We start from the raw sequence: 20,469 nt of genomic DNA on the forward strand, positions 1-20,469 counted from the left end.
GACACAGCAAGGGCACTACTAGGTATTTATCCAAAAATACAGGTATTTATCCAAAGGATGAAGGTGTGCTGTTTTGAAGGGGCACATGTTCCCAATTGTTTATAGCAGTGCTATAGACAATAGCTGAAGTATGGAAAGAGCCCAAATGTACATCAACAGATGAATTGATAAAGAAGATTGTGTGTATATATATATATATATACACAATATATTGTGTATGCATATATATATATATATATATATATATATACACAATGGAATATTACTTACAATCACAAAGAATCAAATCTTGCCATTTGCAACAACGTGGATGGAACTAGAGTGTATTATGCTAAGCGATATTAGTCAGTCAGAGAAAGACAAATATATGATTTCACTCATATGTGGAATTTAAGACACAAAACAGATGAATGTAAGGAAGGGAAGCAAAAATAATATAAAAACAGGGAGGGGGACAAAACATAAGAAACTCTTAAATATAGAGAACAAACTGAGGGTTGCTGGAGGGGTTTGCATGGGGGGTGGGCTACGTGGGCAAGGGGCATTAAGGAGTACACTTGTTGGGATGAGCAATGGGTGTTATATGTAGGGGATAAATCACTGGATTCTACTCCTGAAATCATTATTGTACTACATGCTAACTAATTTGGATGTAAATTTTTAAAAATTAAATAAATAATAAATGAATTTTTAAAAATAAAATAATATAATAAATAAATAAATAAAAGAGGTTTGATCCAATTTCCACTAGAGCTATAGCTTTGCAGCACTCTATCATCAGTAGACTTGGTGATTGGAGAGCATTGTGCTGGTATTCTAGGGGAAAGGCTGACTGCTACTCTGTCTCTCAGGCAAGCTTGCCCTAGAAAAAGGCACCTGCATAATGCGGGGGGGGGGAGAGGGGGGTGCTTTGTGTAAGTGGTTTAAACCTCCACTGTGTGCACTGTGCTGGTCACTGAAGTCCATCTGTGCTGAGAGGTGGAGAATAAAAATGGCGTCAGCCCACTCTTTCATTCCTGGGGAGAGGATTTCCTGCCCAGTGCTGTTCAGGAAACCATCATAGCAGAGCAGCCAATCTCCCCTCATATGTCCCAGGATCCCTAAGATCCCTGTCCTCACCTTGTCTGTGTCTGCGCCATCTGCCCACCCTGCTTTTCAGTGCTCCTATGTTTTATCTCAGGCATAAGGCTGGGTTTTAAAACTGCAAATTTTAGGGACCTGGCATGGCATGGACCTGCACTGATCCTGTGGGGGAGTGTCTCACCATCCTGTAGCTGGTGCTGGTTTGTTCCAGAGGGGCAGTCACATGAATGCACAGGGGCTTGGATTTTATTTTAAAGCATAGCAAAAGCCGGCATCCAGGTTAGCTGCCCTCACCAGGTTCCTCTGTGCCTATGCTAATGAAAGGGGCAGCTCTATGGTGCCCACCAGCTCTTTTGTCCCCTGATAGGCAGAGCCATCTCTCCCAAATACACTCCAAGAAGGAGAACTGTCTCTCTTAGTGTGACCCAGGAGATCCTCAGACTACATTGACTGCTCCCAGGCCTCTGCACTCTTCATCCACAGGAGTGGAACTATTTCTGCCATGCTTCACTACAGCGATGGCACAAATTTCTAAAAACATCAGACTTTGAGTTCTGCAGCTTATAAAACTTGTAATAATCAGCCCCTCTCATTTCCCCAATGATTAGGGGAACTGTTTTTCTCGTGCAATCCTGGGACTGCAAGCTGATCGATTTCTTCCTGATTCAGTATTAGAAGATTGTATGTTTCCAAAAACTTAACCATTTATTCTAAAATTTACAATTTTTTGGTTTATAATAGTTTATAATAGTCTCCTGTGATTTTTAAAATTTGTGTAGTATCATATGTAATTTCTCTTTCATTTTAGGTTTTATTTGGGCCTTCACTTTTTGCTTGATAAGTGTGGTTAAAGGTTTGTAAATTCTATCTTTTCAAGGAACAAGCTCTCAGGTTCATTGATGTTTTCTATTGGTTGTTTTTTTAAGTCTTTATTTCATTTGTTTCTGCCTGATATTTGTTGCTTCATTCTTTCTACTAACTTTGGTCTTTGTTTGTTCTCTTTTTTATTTTTTTTTTATATTTAAGGTTAAATTGTTTAAGATTTTTCTTGTTGCTTGAGGTTGGCCCATATTGCTATAATCTTAGAATTGATTTTGCCATGTTGCATAAATTTTGGAAAGTTATATTTCCTTTTTTGTCTCAGGTTATTTTTTGATTTCCATTTCTTTGCTTCATTGACCCATTTGTTTGTTTGTTTTTTTGTAGCATGTTGACTAGTCTCCACTTGTTTGTGTTTTTTCCAGGTTTTTTTTCTTGTAATTTATTTCTAGTTTCACTACTGTGGTCAGAAAAATCTACATGATATAATATCAATATTTTTGAAATTTATTGGGACTTATTTTGTGGCATAATATGTGATCTAATGCAGAGACCATTCTACGTGTACTTGAGAGGAATATGTATTCTGCTTCCCTTGGATGGACTGTTCTGTGTATATATATTAAATTCATTTAGTCAAATGGGACATTTAAGGCCAATATTTTTTAATTAATTTTCAGTCTTGATGATTTTTCTATTGATACAAGTAGGGTGTTAAAGGCCCTTGCTATTATGGTATTGCTGTCAATTTCCCCCATTAAGTCTGTAATATTTGCTTTATGTATTTATGTGCTCCTAAATTGTGTGCATAAATATTTATAAGTGTTGTACCTTCTTGGTAGATTGCTCTCCTTATCATTACGGAATACTTTTATGTTTCTGTTATTATAGCTTTTATTTTATGTCTATTTTGCCTGCTACAAGTACTGCTACATTGGCTTGTTTTTTTGGTTTTTGTTTGCTTATTCGTTTTTACTTATTTGCTTGAAACATCTCTCTGCCTCTCTTACTTTCAGCCTGTGTGTATTTTTAAATCTGAATTGAGTCTTTTGTAGGCAACATTTAGAGGGGTATTTTTTTTAATCCATACAGTAAGCCTATATATTTTGATTAGAACATTCTGTCCATTCGGGCGCTTGGGTATTTCAGTCTGTTCAGCGTCCAACTCTTGGTTTTGTTTCAGGTCATGTCACAAATCATAAGTTCAAGCCCTGCATAGGGCTCTATACAGAAAGTGCAGGGCCTGCTTGGGATTCTCTGTCTCCCTCTCTCACTTCCCCTCCCCCGCTCACAACTTCTGTCTCTCTCTCTCAAAAATAAACATTAAAAATAAGAAGTTTAGAGGTGCCTGGGTGGCTCCGTCGGTTGTGTTTGACTTTGGCTCAAGTCATGATCTCACAGTTAATGAGTTTGAGCCCTGCATCTGGCTCTGTGCTGACAGCTCAGAGCCTGGAGCCTGCTTGGGATTCTGTGTCTCCCTCTCTTTCTGCCCCTCCCCCACGCGTGCTTTGTCTCCCTCTCTCTCTCAAAAATAAACATTAAAAATTTTTTAAAAAATAAAAGAAATTTTAAAAAATCAAAAATAAGAATATTTAGTCCATTTATATTTTGTTTATTTTTTTTAAATATACTTGGCACACAATGTTACATTAGTTTCCAGTGAACAGCATAGTGATTCAAGTTCTCTATATGTTATGGTATGCTCATCACAAGTGAAGCTACAATCTGTCACCAAACAATGACATTATATTATTGAATATACTTCCTATGCTGTGCTTTTTGTTCCTGTGACTTTTTCATTCCATAACTGGAAGCCTGTATCTCCCACTATCGTTTACCCATTTTGACCATTTCCCCACCTACCTCCACTTTGGCAAAAAATTAGTTTGTTCTCTGTATTTATAAGTCTAATTCTCTATTTTGCTTATTCATTTGGGTTTTTTCAGATCCCCATTTAAGTGAAATCAAATGGTATTTGTCTTTTCCAGTTGTATTTTACTTTGTATAATACTACCTAGGTCCTTCCATGTTATCACAAATGTCATGATCTTGTTCTTTTTTGGCTGTAAAATATTCCAGAACACATCTTCCTTGTCTATTTCTCTACTGATAAGCACTTAGGTTGCTTGCATATCCTGGCTACTCTAAATAATGTTGCAATAAATATAAAGGTGCATGTATCATTTGAATTAACATTTTTACTTTTAAGAATTCCATACCTCACCCAGTGCTCATCACAACAATTGCACTCCCTAATACTTAGCCACCTCCACTCTGGTACCCATCAGTTTGTTCTCAATAGTTAAGAGTCTGTTTATTGGCTTGCCTCACTCTCTCTTTTTTCCTCTGAGCATTTTTATTTTGTTTCTTAAATTCCACAAATGAATGACTCATATGGTATTTGTCTTTCGCTGACCAACTTATTTCACTTAGCATTGTATTCTCTAGCTCCATTCATGTTATTGCAAATGGCAAAATTTCGTTATTTTTATGGATGAAAAATATTCCATTGTATATATATATACTAACTCTTCTTTATCCATTCATCTATCCATGGACACTTTGCTTCCATAACTTGTCTCTTGTAAATAATGTTCCTATAAACATAGGAGTGCATTTGTCCCTGAGAGTTAACATTTTTGTATTTTGGGGATAAATAGACAGTAGTGAAAGTACTGAATCATAGGATGGTTTTATTTTAAAATTTTTGAGAAACCTGCAGTGTTCCAAATGGTTGAACCAGTTTGCATTCCCACCAACAGTGAACAAGTGTTTCTTTTTCTCCACATTTTCACCAACACTTGTTGTTTGATGTGTTTTTTTTTAATTTAGCCATTCTGACAGGTGTGAGGTAATATCTCATTGTAGTTTTCATTTGAATGTCCCTGATAATGAGTGATGTTGAACATCTTTCCACGTGTCTGTTGCCATCTGAATGTCTTCTTTGGAGAAACGTCTGGTCGTGTCTTCTGCTTATTTTTTAATTGGATTATTTGGTTTTCGGTGTTCAGTTGAATAAATTCTTTACATATTTTGGACACTAATGCTTTATAAGATACGTCCTTTGCAAATAACCTCTCCACTTGACTCTTAGTTTGTTGATTATTTCCTTTGGTATATAGAAGATTTTTATTTTGATGTAGTCCCAATAGTTTATTTTTGCTTTTATTTATCTTGTCTCGGGAGACATGTCTTCTTCATTATTAAGGTATAGAAATGTAACAGATTTATTCACACTGATTTTGTATTCTGAAACTTTACTTAATTCTGGCATTTTTTCGTGGAGTCTTTTGAGTTTTCTACATATAGTATCATGTTGTCTGCAAATAATGAATATTTTACTTCTTTCTTACCAAAATGGGTGCTTTTATTTCTGTTTGTTGCGTGATTGCTGTGGCTAGGACTTACAGTAGTATGTTGAATAAAAGTGAGAGTGGACATCTTTGTCTTTTTTGTGATCTTAGGGGAAAGCTCTTAGTTTTTTCCTCATTGAGGATGATTTTCACAGTGAGTTTTTCATATATGACCTTTATTATGTTGAGGTATGTTCCCCCAAACCTACTTTATTGAATACTTTTATCATAAGTGAATGTTGTACTTTGTCAAATGCTTTTTCAGGATCTATTGAGATGATCATGTACTTTTTATCATTTCTCTTATTGATTTGATATTTATATTAATTGATTGGTGAATATTGAACCACACTTGCATCCTGGGAATAAATACCCTTGATCATAGTGAATGTTTTTTTTAATATATTATCAGATTTTGTTTGACAGTACATAGTTAAGGATTTTTATATTTGTTTCCTACAAATATATTGGCCTATAGTTCTTTTTTGTGCTGTCTTTATCTGGTATTAGTATCAGACTAATACTGGACTCATAGAATACATTTGGAATTTTTCATTCCTCTTCTATTTTTTGTAATAGTTTGAGAATAATAGGTACTAACTTTTTAAATGTTTGGTAGAATTGGCCTGTGAAGCCATCAGGTCCTGGACTTTTGTTCATTGGCAGATTTTCTTCCTTTCTCTTTCTCTCCCTCTGTCTCTCTCTCTCTTTACTGACATAGTATCCTTTATGGCAATTGGTCTATTCAAATATTCTGTTTCTTCCTGCTTCAGTTTTGGTAGGTTATATGCTCCTAGGAATTTATCAATTTCTTCCAGGCTGTCCAGTATGTTGGCATAGAGTTTTTTATAATATTCTCTCTCAATTGTTTGATTTCTGTGTTGTTAGTTATTATTTTTCCTCTATCATTTGTAATATATTTTTAACCCTTTCTTTTTATTTTTTGATGAGTCAGACTGTAGCTTTTTGAATTTTGTTTATCTTTTCAAAGAACTAGCTCTTGGTTTCATTGATGTGCTCTAGTGTATTTTTTAAAATTTCTACATCATTTATTTCTGCACTAATCTTTATTTTCTTCCTTCTGCTGGTTTTGGATTTTGTTTGTTCTTCTTTTTCTTGCACTTTAGGTGTATGTTTAGGCTGTACATTTGAGATTTTTCTTTCTTCTTGAGGAAGGGCTGTGTTGGTATAAACATAGCTCTTAAAACTGCTTTTGCTGCATCATGAAAGTTTGGACCCTTATGTTTTCATCCATTTATTTCCATGTACTTTTGGATTTCTTTTTTTTTTTTTTTTGATTTCTTGGTTAATCCACTCATTGTTTAGTAACATGTTATTTAACTTCCATGTATTTGTGCATTTTCCAGATTTTTTCTTGTGGTTGATTTCTACTTTCATAGCATTGTGTTAAGAGAAGATACATGGGGGGCGCCTGGGTGGCTCAATCAATTAAACATCCGACTTCAGCTCAGCTCATGATCTCACAGTCCATGAGTTTGAGTCCCACATCAGGCTCTGCACTGACAGCTCATAGCCTGGAGTCTGCTTTGGGTTGTGTCTCCTTCTCTCTCTGGCCTTCTCCTGTTTGCATTCTTTCTGTCTCTCAAAACTAAAATAAAAACATAAAAAAAATTTTTTTAAATAGAGAAGATACATGGTATGACTTTGTACTTTTTAAATTTGTTGAGACTTGTTTTGTGGCTGAATATGTAATCTTTTCTGGAGAAGGATCCTGGTGCACCTGAAAAGAATGTGTATTCTGCTGTCTTAGGATGCAATGTTCTGTATATATCTCTTCAGTCCACCTCGTCCAAAGTGCCTCTAAAAGCCATTGTTTCCTTGTTGATTTTGTGATTGGATGATCTGTCCATTGATGTAAGTGGGGTGTTAACATCCCTTACTATTATTGTATCAGTATTGATTAGTTCCTTTATGTTTGTTGTTTAATGTTTCATATATTTGCCTTCATGTTGGGTGTATAAATATTTACAATGGTTAAATTTTCTTCTTGATTGTCCCCTTTATTTTTATATAATGTTCTTCTTTGTCTCTTGTTACAACCTTTGTTTTAAAGTCTATTTCGTCTGATATTAATATTTCTACTCCAGGCTTCTTGTGACATTCATTTGCATGATAGATGTTTCTCCATTTCCTCACTTTCAGTCTGGAGGTGTCTTTTGGTATAAAATAAATCTCCTGTAGACAGCATATACATGAGTGTTTTTTTTTAATCCATTCTGTCAACCTATGTCTTTTGATTCATGTATTTAGTCCATTTACATTCAAAGTAATTAATAGATACATATTTATTGTCATTTTATTACTTATTTTGTGGTTGCTTCTGAAGTTTTACTCTGATATTTTTTTTCTTTCTTTCATGGTTTTCTGGTTTTCTTCCCTGATGTATTTGGATTTCTTTCTCTTTATTCTCTGCATATCTATTATTAGTTTTTAATTTTTATTTCCAATTAGGTTTGTATATAACATCTTCTGCATATAGTAGTTTATATTAAGTTGATTGTCATTTAAGTTTGAACCCATTCTCCCCATAAGAACTCATTTTTCCCCACATTTTAGGTATATTATGTCATTATTTATAACCTTTTATTTTATGAGCTCCTCAACTCATCTTTTACAGAAATATTCATTTGTGTTTCCTATTTTCGTACTGTCACCTTTGATCTCTCCTCTCCACTCAAAGATTCCCTTTAATTTTTTTTGCAGGGCTGCTTTAGTGTTCACAAACACCTTTAGTTTCTGTTTGGGTTACTCTTTATCTCTCCTATTCTAAATTATAGACTCGATGGATAGACTATTCTTGGCTGCAGATTTTTCCTGTTTAGAACTTTGAATATATCATTCCACTACCTATTTACTTAGAAAGTTTCTGCTGAAAAATCAGCTGATAGCCTTATGAGGTTTCCCTTGTATATAACTGTCTTCTTTGGCTTGCTGCTTTAAAAATGCTTAGTTTATCACTATATTTTGCCATTTTAATTAATACATGTCTTGGTATTGACCTACTTTTGTTGATTTTTAGGGTTCTCTGTGCTTCTTGGATCTACATGTATGTTTCATTCCCAAGGTTAAGGAAGTTTTCAGCTATTATTTATTTTTTGTTATTTGCTTTTTAGTTTTTTTAATTTAAATTTTAGTTACTTTAACATACAGTGCAATATTTGTTTCAGGGGTATAATTCAGTGATTCATCACTTGCATACAACACCCCGTGCTCATCACAAGTGCTCTCCTTAATACCCATCACTTATCTAGCTCATCCCCTACCTACCTCCCATCCAGCAACCCTCAGTTTGCTCTCTACTGTTAAGAGCCTCTTGTGGTTTGTTTCCCTCCTCCCTCTCCCCCCTTCCCATGTGTTCATCTATTTTGATTCTCAACTTCCACATAAGAGTGAACTCATATGGTATTTGCCTTTCTCTGCCTGAGTTATTTCACTTTTAGCTATTATTTCTTAAAATAAATTATCTGCTTTTGTTTCTCTGTCTTCTTCTAGAGCCCCTGTACTACTACTATTGTTACAGCTGATGGACTCACTGAGTTTGCTAAATGTATTTGCATTTCACATTATTCTTTTTTCTTTCTTTTGTTCAGCTTGATTATTTTCCATTACTCAGTGTTTTAGGTCATTTATTGATTCCTCTATTTCTTCCAGACTGTTTTTCATTCCACAAAGCATGTTTTTCATTTCATTTGCTGAATGCTTTATTTACCTCTATGTTATTCCTTATCTCTGTGTTAAGGGTCTCACTGAGGGCTTGCACTCTTTTCTCAACTCGAGTATCTTTATGACCATTATATATGTTTTTTAAAGTTTTTATTTAATTCCAGTCAGTTAACACACAGTATTATATTAGTTTCATGTGTACAATATAGTAATTTAGTATTTCCATACATCACCCCACGTTCATCACAAGTGCAGCCCTTAGTCCCCATCACCTATTTAACCCATTTCCCTACAAACCTCCCCTCTAGTAACCATTTGTTTGTTTTCTGTAGTTAAGTGTCTGTTTCTTGGTTTGGTTCTCTCTCTCTTTTTTTCCTTTTCCTCATTTGTTATATTTCTTAAATTCTACATATGAATGAAATCATATGATATTTATTTTTCTCTGGCTTATTTCACCTAACATAATACTCTCTAGTACTATCTATGACATTGCAAGAAGCAAGATTCCATTTTTTATGGCAGAGTAATATTCCATTGTGTGTGTGCATGTGCGTGCGTGCGCGCGCACGCGTGTGTGTGTGTGTGTGTGTGTGTGTATACCACACTTTCTTTATCTATTCATCAATCAGCAGACACTTGGGAAGTTTCCATAGTTTTGCTCTTGTAGGTTATGCTGCTATAAAAATCAAGTGCATATATCCATTTGAATCTGTTTTTTTTATATATTCTTTGGGAAAATCTCTAGGAGTTTAAATGTTGATTCATAGGGTGGTTCTATTTTTAACTTTTTGAGGAAACTCCATGCTATTTTCCAGTGTGGCTGCATCTGCATTTTCATGAACAGTGCAAGAGGGCTCCGCTTTCTACACATTCTCACCAACATATGTTATTTCTTGAGTTGTTGATTTTCTGACAGGTTGATATTTCATTGTGGTTTTGATTTGTTTTTCTGAAGATAATTGATGTTGAGTATCTTTTCCTGTGTCTGTTTGCCATCTGGATTTCTTCTTTGGAAAAATGTCTATACAAGTCTTCTGCTCATTTTTTAATTGGATTATTTGTTTTTTGGGTGTTGAGTTTTATAAGTTCTTTACATACTTTAGATATTAACCCTTTATCTAATATATCATTTACTAGTATTCTCTCCCATTCTTTAGGTTGCCTTTTAGTTTTGTTGATTGTTTCCTTCACTGTGTAGAGACTTTTTATTTTGGTAACTTCCCAATAGTTTATTTTGGGAAGGAAAACCTATCCAGAAAAAGTTGTTATGGCCAAATTCAAAGAGGTTACTGCCTGTGTTCTCCTCTAGTATTTTGATTGTCTACTGTTTCATGTTTAGGTCTTTTATCTATTTTGAATTTATGTTTGTGTATGGTGTAAGAAAAGTTTCATTCTTTTGCCTGTTTCTGTCCACTTTTCCCAACACCATTTTTTGAAGAGATTGTCTTTTTCCCATTGGATATTCTTTCCTGCCTTGTCAAAGAGTAATTTACCATATAGTTGAGGGTTCATTTCTGTGTTTGCTATTCTATTCTATTGATTTATGTGTCTATTTTTATACCAGTACTATACAGTTTTGATGACTACATCTTTGGAGTATATCTTCAAGTCTGGAATTGTGATATTTTAAACTTTGTTTTCTTTCTCAAGATTTCAGTGACTCTTTTAGGTCTTTTGTTATTCCATACAAATTTTAGAATTATTTGTTATAGTTCTGTGAAATATGGTATTGGTGTTTTGAAAAAGGCATTAAATCTATACATTACTTCTAGTGGTATGGATATTTTAACAATATTAATTTTTCCAATTCATAAGTAGGGAATACCTTTCCATTTCTTTGTGCTATCTTCAGTTTCTTTCATCAGTGTTTCACACTTTTTGGAGTAGAGGTCTTTAATCACCTAGGTTAAATTTATTCCTTGAAATTTTATTCTTTTTAGTGCAAGTTTAAATGAGACTTTTATTAATTTCTCTTTCTCCGACTTTATTATTAGTGTACAGAAATACTACCAATTTCTGTGTATTAATTTTGTATCCTGCAACTTTACTGAATTCTTGTATTACTACTAGTAATTTATTGGTGAAATCTTTAGGATTTTCTATGTATACTATCATGTTATCTGCAAAGACTGACAGTTTAGCTTGTTGTATACTAATACATACATTTATTTTTTTATTTATTTTCTGATTGCTGCCACTAAGAATTTCAGTAATATGTTGAATAAAAGTGACAAAAGTGGACATACTTTCTTTTTCCTGATCTTAGTGGGAAAGTTCTCATTTTTCTCCATTGGGTATGCTGTTATATGTGGGGTTTTTATATATGATCTTTATTATGTTATTGTATGCTCCCTCTCACCTTGTTTTGTTAAGAGTTTTTGTAATGAACAAATTTTAGATTTTGTCAAATGCTTTGCCAGCATCTATTGAGATGATCATATAGTTTCTATCCTGCATTTTTTGATGTACAAATCACATTTATTGATTTGTGAATATTGAGCCATCTTTGCATTCCCAGAGTAAATCCCACTTGATTGTTGTATATGATTCTCTCAACTTATTGCTGAATGTGGTTTGTTAATATTTTGTTGAACATTTCTGCATCTATGTTTATCAAGGATATTGGCCTGTAGTTTTATTTTTTGTAGTGTCTTTGGTTTTTATTTTAATGTATTTTTAAATTTTATTTATGTATTTATTTGTTGAGAAAGAAAGAGATAAAGAGAGAGAGAGAACAAGTGGGGGAGGATCAGAGAGAGAGGGAGAGAGAGAATCCCAAGCAGGCTCTGCACTGTCAACACAGAGCCCAGTGCAGGGCTTGATCTCATGACTGTGAGATCTTGACCTGAGACAAAATCAAGAGTCATATGCTTAAATGATTGAGCCACCCACGTGTCCCTGTAGTGTCTTTGGTTTTCATATCAGCATAATGTTGGTCTTATAGAATGTATTTAGGAGCTTTTCTTCCTTTTCAATTTTTTTTGGAATATTTTGGAAGGGTAGGCATTAACTGTTCTTTAAACATTGGGTAGAATTCACCTGTAAATCCCACTGGTCCTGGGCTTTTATTTTTTGGTAGTTTTAGGGTTACTCATTTTAATTTGTTATTAGTAATTGGCCTTTTCAGATTTTCTATTTTTTTTCCAGACTGTTATGGAAGTTTGTATTTGTCTAGGAATCCATCCATTTCTGCTATGTTGTATAATTTGTTACATATAATTTTTGGTAGTAATCTCTTTTAATTTATTATATTTCTATAGGGTGAGCTGTTACTTCTCCTTTCTCATTTCCGATTTTATTGATTTTAATTCTTTCTCTTCGTTCTTTGATGAATCCGGCTAAAGGTTTATCAATTTTGTTTACCTTTACAAATAACGAGCTCTTGATTTCCTTGATTTTTTTCTATTGTGTTTTTAGTCTCTGATCTCTATTATTTCCTTCCTTCTACTAACTTTGGGCTTTGTGTGTTCTTTTTTTCTTCTGGTTCCTTTAGGTGTAAAGTTAGTTTGAGTTTTTTGTTTGTTTCTTGGGGTAGGCCTATATCATTGTCGTAGACTCTAACTCTGAAGTTCTCTTTTGGCCAGCAAAAGAGTGGGATGCAGGATGAAAAGCGAGAGATGGCTAATGTCCAGGAAAAGACAAGAGCCCCAAATAAGCATCTTTGCCCCATTTTTATTAGTATCATAAGGCTTACAAACATAGTTATGGACATGCACAAAGAGATAATGAATCTTTGAACATTAACTTATGGACATGAGGGAAAGGGGGTATTGTAGATATTTCGTGTTAGGGGTCTGGGTTAATACAAAGCAAAATCCTAACCCGAGTCAGTTGGGAGGAAAATTGTTTAAAGGAGACATGAGGCACCACCTCTGTTTATCTTAACCTAGGGGATGAGACAGGTAGGGGAAGTAACTTCAGAGATAACAAGGCATGTTTCTTTTGTTAATCATTTCTGCTCTGGGCTGCTTCACCTGCAATGTAGTGGTCTATAGCCCAAATACCTGTTTACCTAACTTGGTCCTTTCCTCCTGTGAAAGCAGTTTTCTGCTATAGTACTAAATTGGGGGGTGCTTCCACCCTGAATATATAATCTTGTTTATTTCATATATCTTTGTTTTGGGTGCCTTTGCACCTCCCTATTTTTGGTTGTCTTGTCTTGTTTACCCAAACTGGGATGTGAGCATCCTATGGCTTTGTACTTCTTTATGCCTTGTTAACCCATTGGTGTAATTTCAGGGGATTCCTAAGCTTATTCTCCACATATCACTACATATTTTTCTCTTAGAACTGCTTTTGTTACATCCCAAAGATGTTGGACTATTGTGTTTTTATTTTCATTTGTTTTCACATATATTTTTTTTGTTTATTCGTGGATGGTTTCATTGACTCATTCCTTGGTTCATATCACGTTGGTTAGCCTTCACATGTTTATGTATTTCCCAATTTTTTCTTCTGATTTATTTCTAGTTTTATATTTTTATATATGGAAAATATGCACAGTATGATTTCAAACTTTTTAAAATTTATTGAGACTTGTTTTATGGCCTAACATGTCATCATCTATTCTGGAGAATGTTTCTTGTGCACTTGTAAATAACGTGTATTCTGTTGTTTTGGAATGAAATGTTATGTATATATCTGTTATGTCCATGTGGCCTAATGTGTAATTCACAGAGACTTTCTCTAGTGATTTTCTTAGATGATCTGTCAATTGATTTAAGTGGGATGTTACAGCTCCTACAATTATTTATGTTTATTTTCTTTTTTTAATTTTATTTAAATTCTAGTCAGTTAACATATAGTGAAATACTGGTTTCAGGAGTAAAATTTAGTGATTTATCACTTACATACAATACTCAGTGCTCAACACAATTGCCCTCCTTAATACCCATCATCCATTTAGCCCATCCCCCACCCACATCCCCTCCATCAATGCTCAGTTTGTTCTCTACGGTTTTTACCTTTCCATCTCTTTTTTTACCCTTCCCCTGTGTTCATATGTTTTATTTCTTAAAACTCACGTGAGTAAACCCATATAGTATTTGTTTTTCTCTGGCTGATTTATTTCACTTCATGTAATACACTCTAGCTCCATCCATGTTGGTGCAAATAACATGGCAGAGTAATATTCCATAGTATACATATACCATTTCATTTTTTATGGCAGAGTAATATTCCATAGTGTATATATACCATTACTTCTTTATGCATTCTTCAGTTGATGGACATTTGAGCTCTTTCCATAATTTGGCTATTCTTGATAATGCAGCTGTAAACATCAGGGTGAATGTTCCCCTTTGAATCAGTACTTTTTTATCCTTTGCATAAGTAGCTAGTAGTGTGATTGTTGGGTCACAAGGTAGTTCTATTTTCAACTTTTTTAGAAACGGCCATAGTGTTTTCCAGAGTGACTCCACCAACAGTGTAAGAGAGTTCCCCGTTCTCTACATCCTTGCTAACATCTGTTGTTTCCTATGTTGTTAATTTTAACCATTCTTACAGGTGTGAGGTGGTATCTTATTGCAGTTTTGATTTGTATTTCCCTGATGATGAGTGATGTTAAGCATTTTTTCATGTGTCTATTGACCATCTGTATGTTCTTTGGAAAAATGCCCATTTCTTAACTGGATTTGTTTTTTAGTTTTGAATTTGATAAGTTCTTTTGTATACTAACCCTTTATCAGATATATCACTAGCAAATATCTTCCCCTATTCCCCCTATTCCCCTATTCAATAACTGAAAGGTTGCCTTTCAGTTATGTTGATTGTTTAATTTACTGTGTAAAAGCTTTGTATTTTGATGAAGTCCCAATAGTTTATTTTTGCTTTTGTTTCCCTTGTCTTTGGAGACCTGTCTAGTAATAAATTGTCACAGCCAAGGTAAAAGAAGTTGCTTCCTGTGTTCTCCTATAGCATTTTGATGGTTTCATGTCTCATATTTAGGCCTTTATGGTCAGGACCAAGACAGAAATGTTCACTCTCACATTTTTATTTAACATGGTACTGGAAGCCCTAGGCTCAGCAATCACACAACAACAAAAATATAAAAGTCATCCAAATCATCAAGGAAGAAGTCAACTTTTATTATTCACAGATGACATGATAATCTATGTAGAAAACCTGAAAGACCCAACCAAAAAATTCCTAAAATTGATACATGAATTTAGCAAAGTCACAGGGTATAAAATCAATGTGCAGAAATCTGTTGCATTTCTATATACCAATAATGAGGCAGTAGAAAGAAAAATCAAGGAATTTATCCCATTTACATTTACACTAAAATCCCTAAGATACCTTTGAATAAACCTAACCAAAGAGGTAAAAGATCTGTACTCTAACAACTATAGAACACTTATGAAAGAAATTGAAGATGACACAAAGAAATGGAAAAACAGTCCATACTCATGGTTTGGAAGAACAAATATTGTTAAAATGTCTATACTACCTAATGCAACCCCTATCAAAATACTAACAACGTTTTTCATAGAACAATAACAAACAGTTCTAAAATGTGTATGGATCCACAAAAGACCCTGAATAGCCAAAACAATCTTGAAAAAGAAAAACAAAGCTGGAAGCATCACAATTCCAGACTTCAAGCTGTAGTACAAAGCTATAGTCATCAAGACAGTATGGTACTGGCACAAAAACAGACACCAGATCAATGGAACAGAATAGAATACTCAGAAATGGAAACACAAATCTATGGTCAACTAATTTTTGAAAAAGCAGGAAAGAATATCCAATGGACACAAGATAGTCCCTTCACCAAATGTTTTTGGGAAAACTGGGCAGCAACATCTGCAAAATACAACTGGACCACTTTCTTACACACTTTCTTATTTATTTTGAAATAAATTCAAAATTGATGAAACTCCCTTACTATTATTGTATTACCATCAATTTCTCTCTTTGTCTGTTAGTATTTGCTTCATGTACTTAATTTCTCCAGTCTTGAGTGTATAGATATTTACAAAGATTAATCTCTTTATCATTATATAATTCTCTTCTTTGCCTCCTGTTGCATGCAGTCTTTGTTTTAATGTATGTTTTGTCTGATGTAAGTATTCCTACCCCAACTTCTTTTTTTTTGTTTCTTTTGCATGGCATTTTTTTTATCATCCCTTCACTTTCCTTCTGTATGTGTCTTTACGTCCCATGTGAGTCTCCTGTAGACAGTGAATAGATAGGTCTTGGTTTTTTAATCCATTCTGCCACCCTGTCTTTTGATAGGAGCACTTAGGTCATGTCTATTTAATGTAATTACTGATAAGCATGTACTTATTCCATTTTTTGTGTGTTTTGCATATTTTTGTTGTTCTTACCTCTTCCTTTCTTCTTCTCTTGATCCCTTTCTTTGTGACTGGTTAGTTTCTGTATAATTATGTATGATTTTCTCACTCTTCATGTTTTTTGTGTATTATACATTTTGAACTTGTGGTTACCATGAGTTTTATATATAACATCCTAAGTATATATCAATCTATATTAAGTTAATGTTCACTTAAGCTCAGACATATTCTAAAAACATTTTTTACTTACTCCTCCACATTTTGTGTATATGCTGTCATATTTTACATCATTTTATTTGTAACTTTCTTATGTATAATTATGGCCATCTCTTTTTCACCTGAAGAAGTCCCTTTGAAATTTATTATACGATTGGTTTACTGATTATAAGCTCCTTTAACTTTTGTTTGTCTAGGAAATGCTATATCTTTCCTTCAAATCTGAATGATTACCTTGTTCTATGGAGTATTCTTGGTTGTATATTTTTCCTTTCAACACTTTGAATATATCATGCCATTCCTTTCATGCCTACAAAATTTCGTCTGAAAAATTGGTTGATAGTGTCATTAGCTTTCAGTTTTGTTGGTTGCAAGACCTGGCCAAGGTGCAGTGTTGTTTGGGTCGCTTAGTGCATTGTGGCCCTTTGTGTTAGCAGTCTAGAGGGAGGATTCCAAAATGGGTGGGATATGTATGGCAGAACAAGATAGCAAAAATGATTGTTGCCAGTGTCTCTATTCCTGGAGAGAGGCTTAGATGTCTCTTGCTTCTCTGGCAGATGCTCTTAGGTTAGTAAGTGGGTCTTCTTCACACACTATGTGCATTTCGATCTGGTGTTTTTGCATTGGTTTCTAAGTTGTGTGAGTCTGCATTTGAGACCTTTAAAAGTGGGTTTTCCTTTCCCTACTTTTTCATAGATTTTCTAGTTATAATTCCTGTTGGTTTTCAAATCAGGTGTTTTAGGGGGTCTCATCTTTCCTGTGAAGAATCTACAAGTTTAGGTGTCTTATGTGGAGCTCAAATTTCTCATTCCTCAAGGAAAAGTTCCATTCATTGGATATCCATTCTAACTGTGGAACATCGTGCCTGGGTTGTGGTATTTATATTAGTGTAATCATATATCTACCTCTACTACTTATATCTGTGCTGTGTGTGTGTGTGTGTGTGTGTGTGTAAGCCATGTTCATCAAATTCTAGGTCCTTCAGAGGGAATTATTTCATATGTAGTTGTATATTTATTGTGTCTATGGAAGGTGAGTTCAGGTTCTTATGCTGCCATATTAAAACCTTTCTCAATTTATGTCTTTTGATTGGTAAATTTAATCCATTCACATGTAATGTAATTACTGATATAGAAGTATTTGCTTTTGTTATTTTGGTGTTTGTGTGTGTGTGTGTGTGTTACAGCTTTTTTGTCTTTCATTTATTTCATTACTGCCTCTTGTGTTCAGTTAAATTTTTTAAGTTTATTCATTTATTTTGAGAGATACAGAGACAGTGTGAGTGAGGGAGGGGTAGAGAGAGAGGGAGAGAGAGAACCCCAAGCTTGTTCCATGCTGCCAGTGCAGAGCCTAACACAGGGCTCAAACTCATGAAACCATGAGATCATGATCTGAGCTGAAACCAAAAGTCAGACGCTTTAGTAATTTTTTTGTAGTGACACATTTTATCCCCTTTTCATTTCCTTTCATGTATATTCTATAGATCATTTCCTTGAGATTACCATGGAGATTATATATAGCATTTGGAAGTTATAACAATATATTTTAAGTTAATAGTAATTTAACTTCAAATGTATATAAAAATCTCTACTCCTTTACTGCTCCAGTCTTCACTTTATGTTATTGATATATACCTATTAACATAGATTCAGCATCATCACTTATGCATATGCTTTTAAATTCTATAAAAATGTAAAATGGAGTTATAAGTTGCAATTACAAAATATTGGTTTTATATTTGTCCATATGTTTACCTTCATGAGAGCTTTTTATTTTATCATGTGGCTTTTTCCCTTTCTTTTCTAATTTGGTCTCTAGAAATTGACCATGTGAAAGGCAGCCACAGGTTTGGTTCTAAGGTCTGTAAATTCACAGATAGAAAATTTGTTATTATTACTGGGAATTTTATGGGAAATAAAAAGTTAGGCGTGTACATCTATGAAAGCTTGAAAATATTCACTTTTAGACTTATAATTATTTTTTTTAGTTTGTTGATATAGTAGTTTCTAGAATTCTTTCCTAAATTTAAAAATCTGTCTTTATCTTTCCACTAGATACACTGATAATAGAAATAAAAGATATGCCCAATCATGATGGCAAAATCTAAACAAATATTATCTGTCCTTCAGGTCACTGTCCTTCAGGTCACTGAAGTGACCTGTACTGTCCTTCAGGTCACTTTTTTTAGTACCATTATGACTTTGAGGTCATCCTTCCACGTCTATCTATCTTCCATAGATTCAATTTATTGTATCTAGCGGCTGAAAAGTATTTACCTAAAAATTATAAAATAAAACAATTGCAAATATACATTGAAAGAGGTTTAAAAGGTTACACAGTAAATTAGTTATTATGGGAAAGGAAAATATATTATTTACTGCTTCTATATTGTTTGAGTACTTTTGTTTAAACATGATACCATGAAACTGTGTTAGTACAGCCACTCTGGAAAACAGTATGAAAGTTCCTCAAAAAGTTAAAAATAGACTACTCATCGACTGATGAATGCATAAAGAAGATGTGGTGTATATATAATGGAATATTACTCAGCCATCAGAAAGAATAAAAACTTGCAATTTGCGGTAAGGTGGATGGAGCTAGTGTGTATTATGCTAAGCAAAATAAGTCAGTCAAAAGAAAGACAAATATCACATAATTTCATTCATGTGTGGAATTTAAGAAACAAAACAGATGAACATAGAAGAAAGAACAAATGAGAGAGAAACAAACTATAAAATAGACTCAACTATAGAGAACAAACTGAAGGTTGCTGAATGGGAGGTGGGGGAGCAACAAGCTAAATTGATAATGGGTATTAAGGAGGACACTTATTTGATAAGCACTGGTTGTTTATATTTAAGTTATGAATCACTAAATTTTACTCCTGAAACTATTACACTATATGTTAACTAATAAGAATTTAAATAAAACTTGAAACAAAAAATCTGTGTTGTTTTTATAATTTAAAATAAAATAAAATAAACAAAAATAGCCTATAAATAGGCACTTGTAGTGATGAACACTGGGTTTTATATTTAAGCTTTGTATCACTAAATTCTACTCCTGAAGCTAATATTACCCTATATATTAATTCACTGGAATTTAAATAAAAACTTGAAACCAAATGAAAAAAAAATACATTGAGTGTTTTAGCTCCTTTAGCTACCTTAGCATGTGTTTCATAAGGTCTAATAATGAGATCAATCAATTATATGTGTCTCTTATTTTTCTAAGAAGGAAATTAATGTTTCATATAAATTCCCCTATGGACAAAGCATGACTAGATAAATATTGATGGTTGAATTTACCTTGTTTATCTCACCCATCTCTTGGACTCATACTAGCATAGAATATTGGGAATATTTCTTACTTGCATGAATGACTCACATGTGTTCCAACAAGAAAATGTGGAACTAGAATATTCACCTGGCATGTAATAGGCAACCAGTACATATTTGTTAAATGAAATAACAAAAGAAAAACTACCATCACCAAGATATTCAGAAATATTATACTCTATCAGAGCTTGGCAAAAATACTTCATTTTCACATTTCTTTCTATGATAATCTCATGAGAATTTCTGGTTTTTTTTCCTATAGAGGACTGCAATTTACCTCTGGATATATCTCTGCACAGGCAGCATTTCTAATTTGCTATTATTAAATTAAACATATATATCCACTAATTACTTGTTTTTACTGAGCTGGAAACAGTATTAATGACAAGAGATTGTAGAAATTTGACTAGGTGAGTTTTACAAGCATACATGCCTTTAGAAATGCGCAATCCAAATCCTTCCTTCCTGAACCATTCATTTTGCTATTGAATGAAGATATTCTCAATGTTAAAAAGTAAGTTATATGGAAGGTGTAGGTAATCTCTTAAAGAATGGGCATATTTTCCTTTTGACATAAACTTGAGTTATTAAATGGCAATAATTATAGAAATAATTTAAATTCAGATTACACTAATCCATGAAAACTCATAGAATTAATGTCATAGCTCCAACTTTGAATGG

The sequence above is a fragment of the Prionailurus bengalensis genome, chromosome X (assembly GCF_016509475.1).
Source record: "Prionailurus bengalensis isolate Pbe53 chromosome X, Fcat_Pben_1.1_paternal_pri, whole genome shotgun sequence".
NCBI lineage: Eukaryota > Metazoa > Chordata > Mammalia > Carnivora > Felidae > Prionailurus > Prionailurus bengalensis.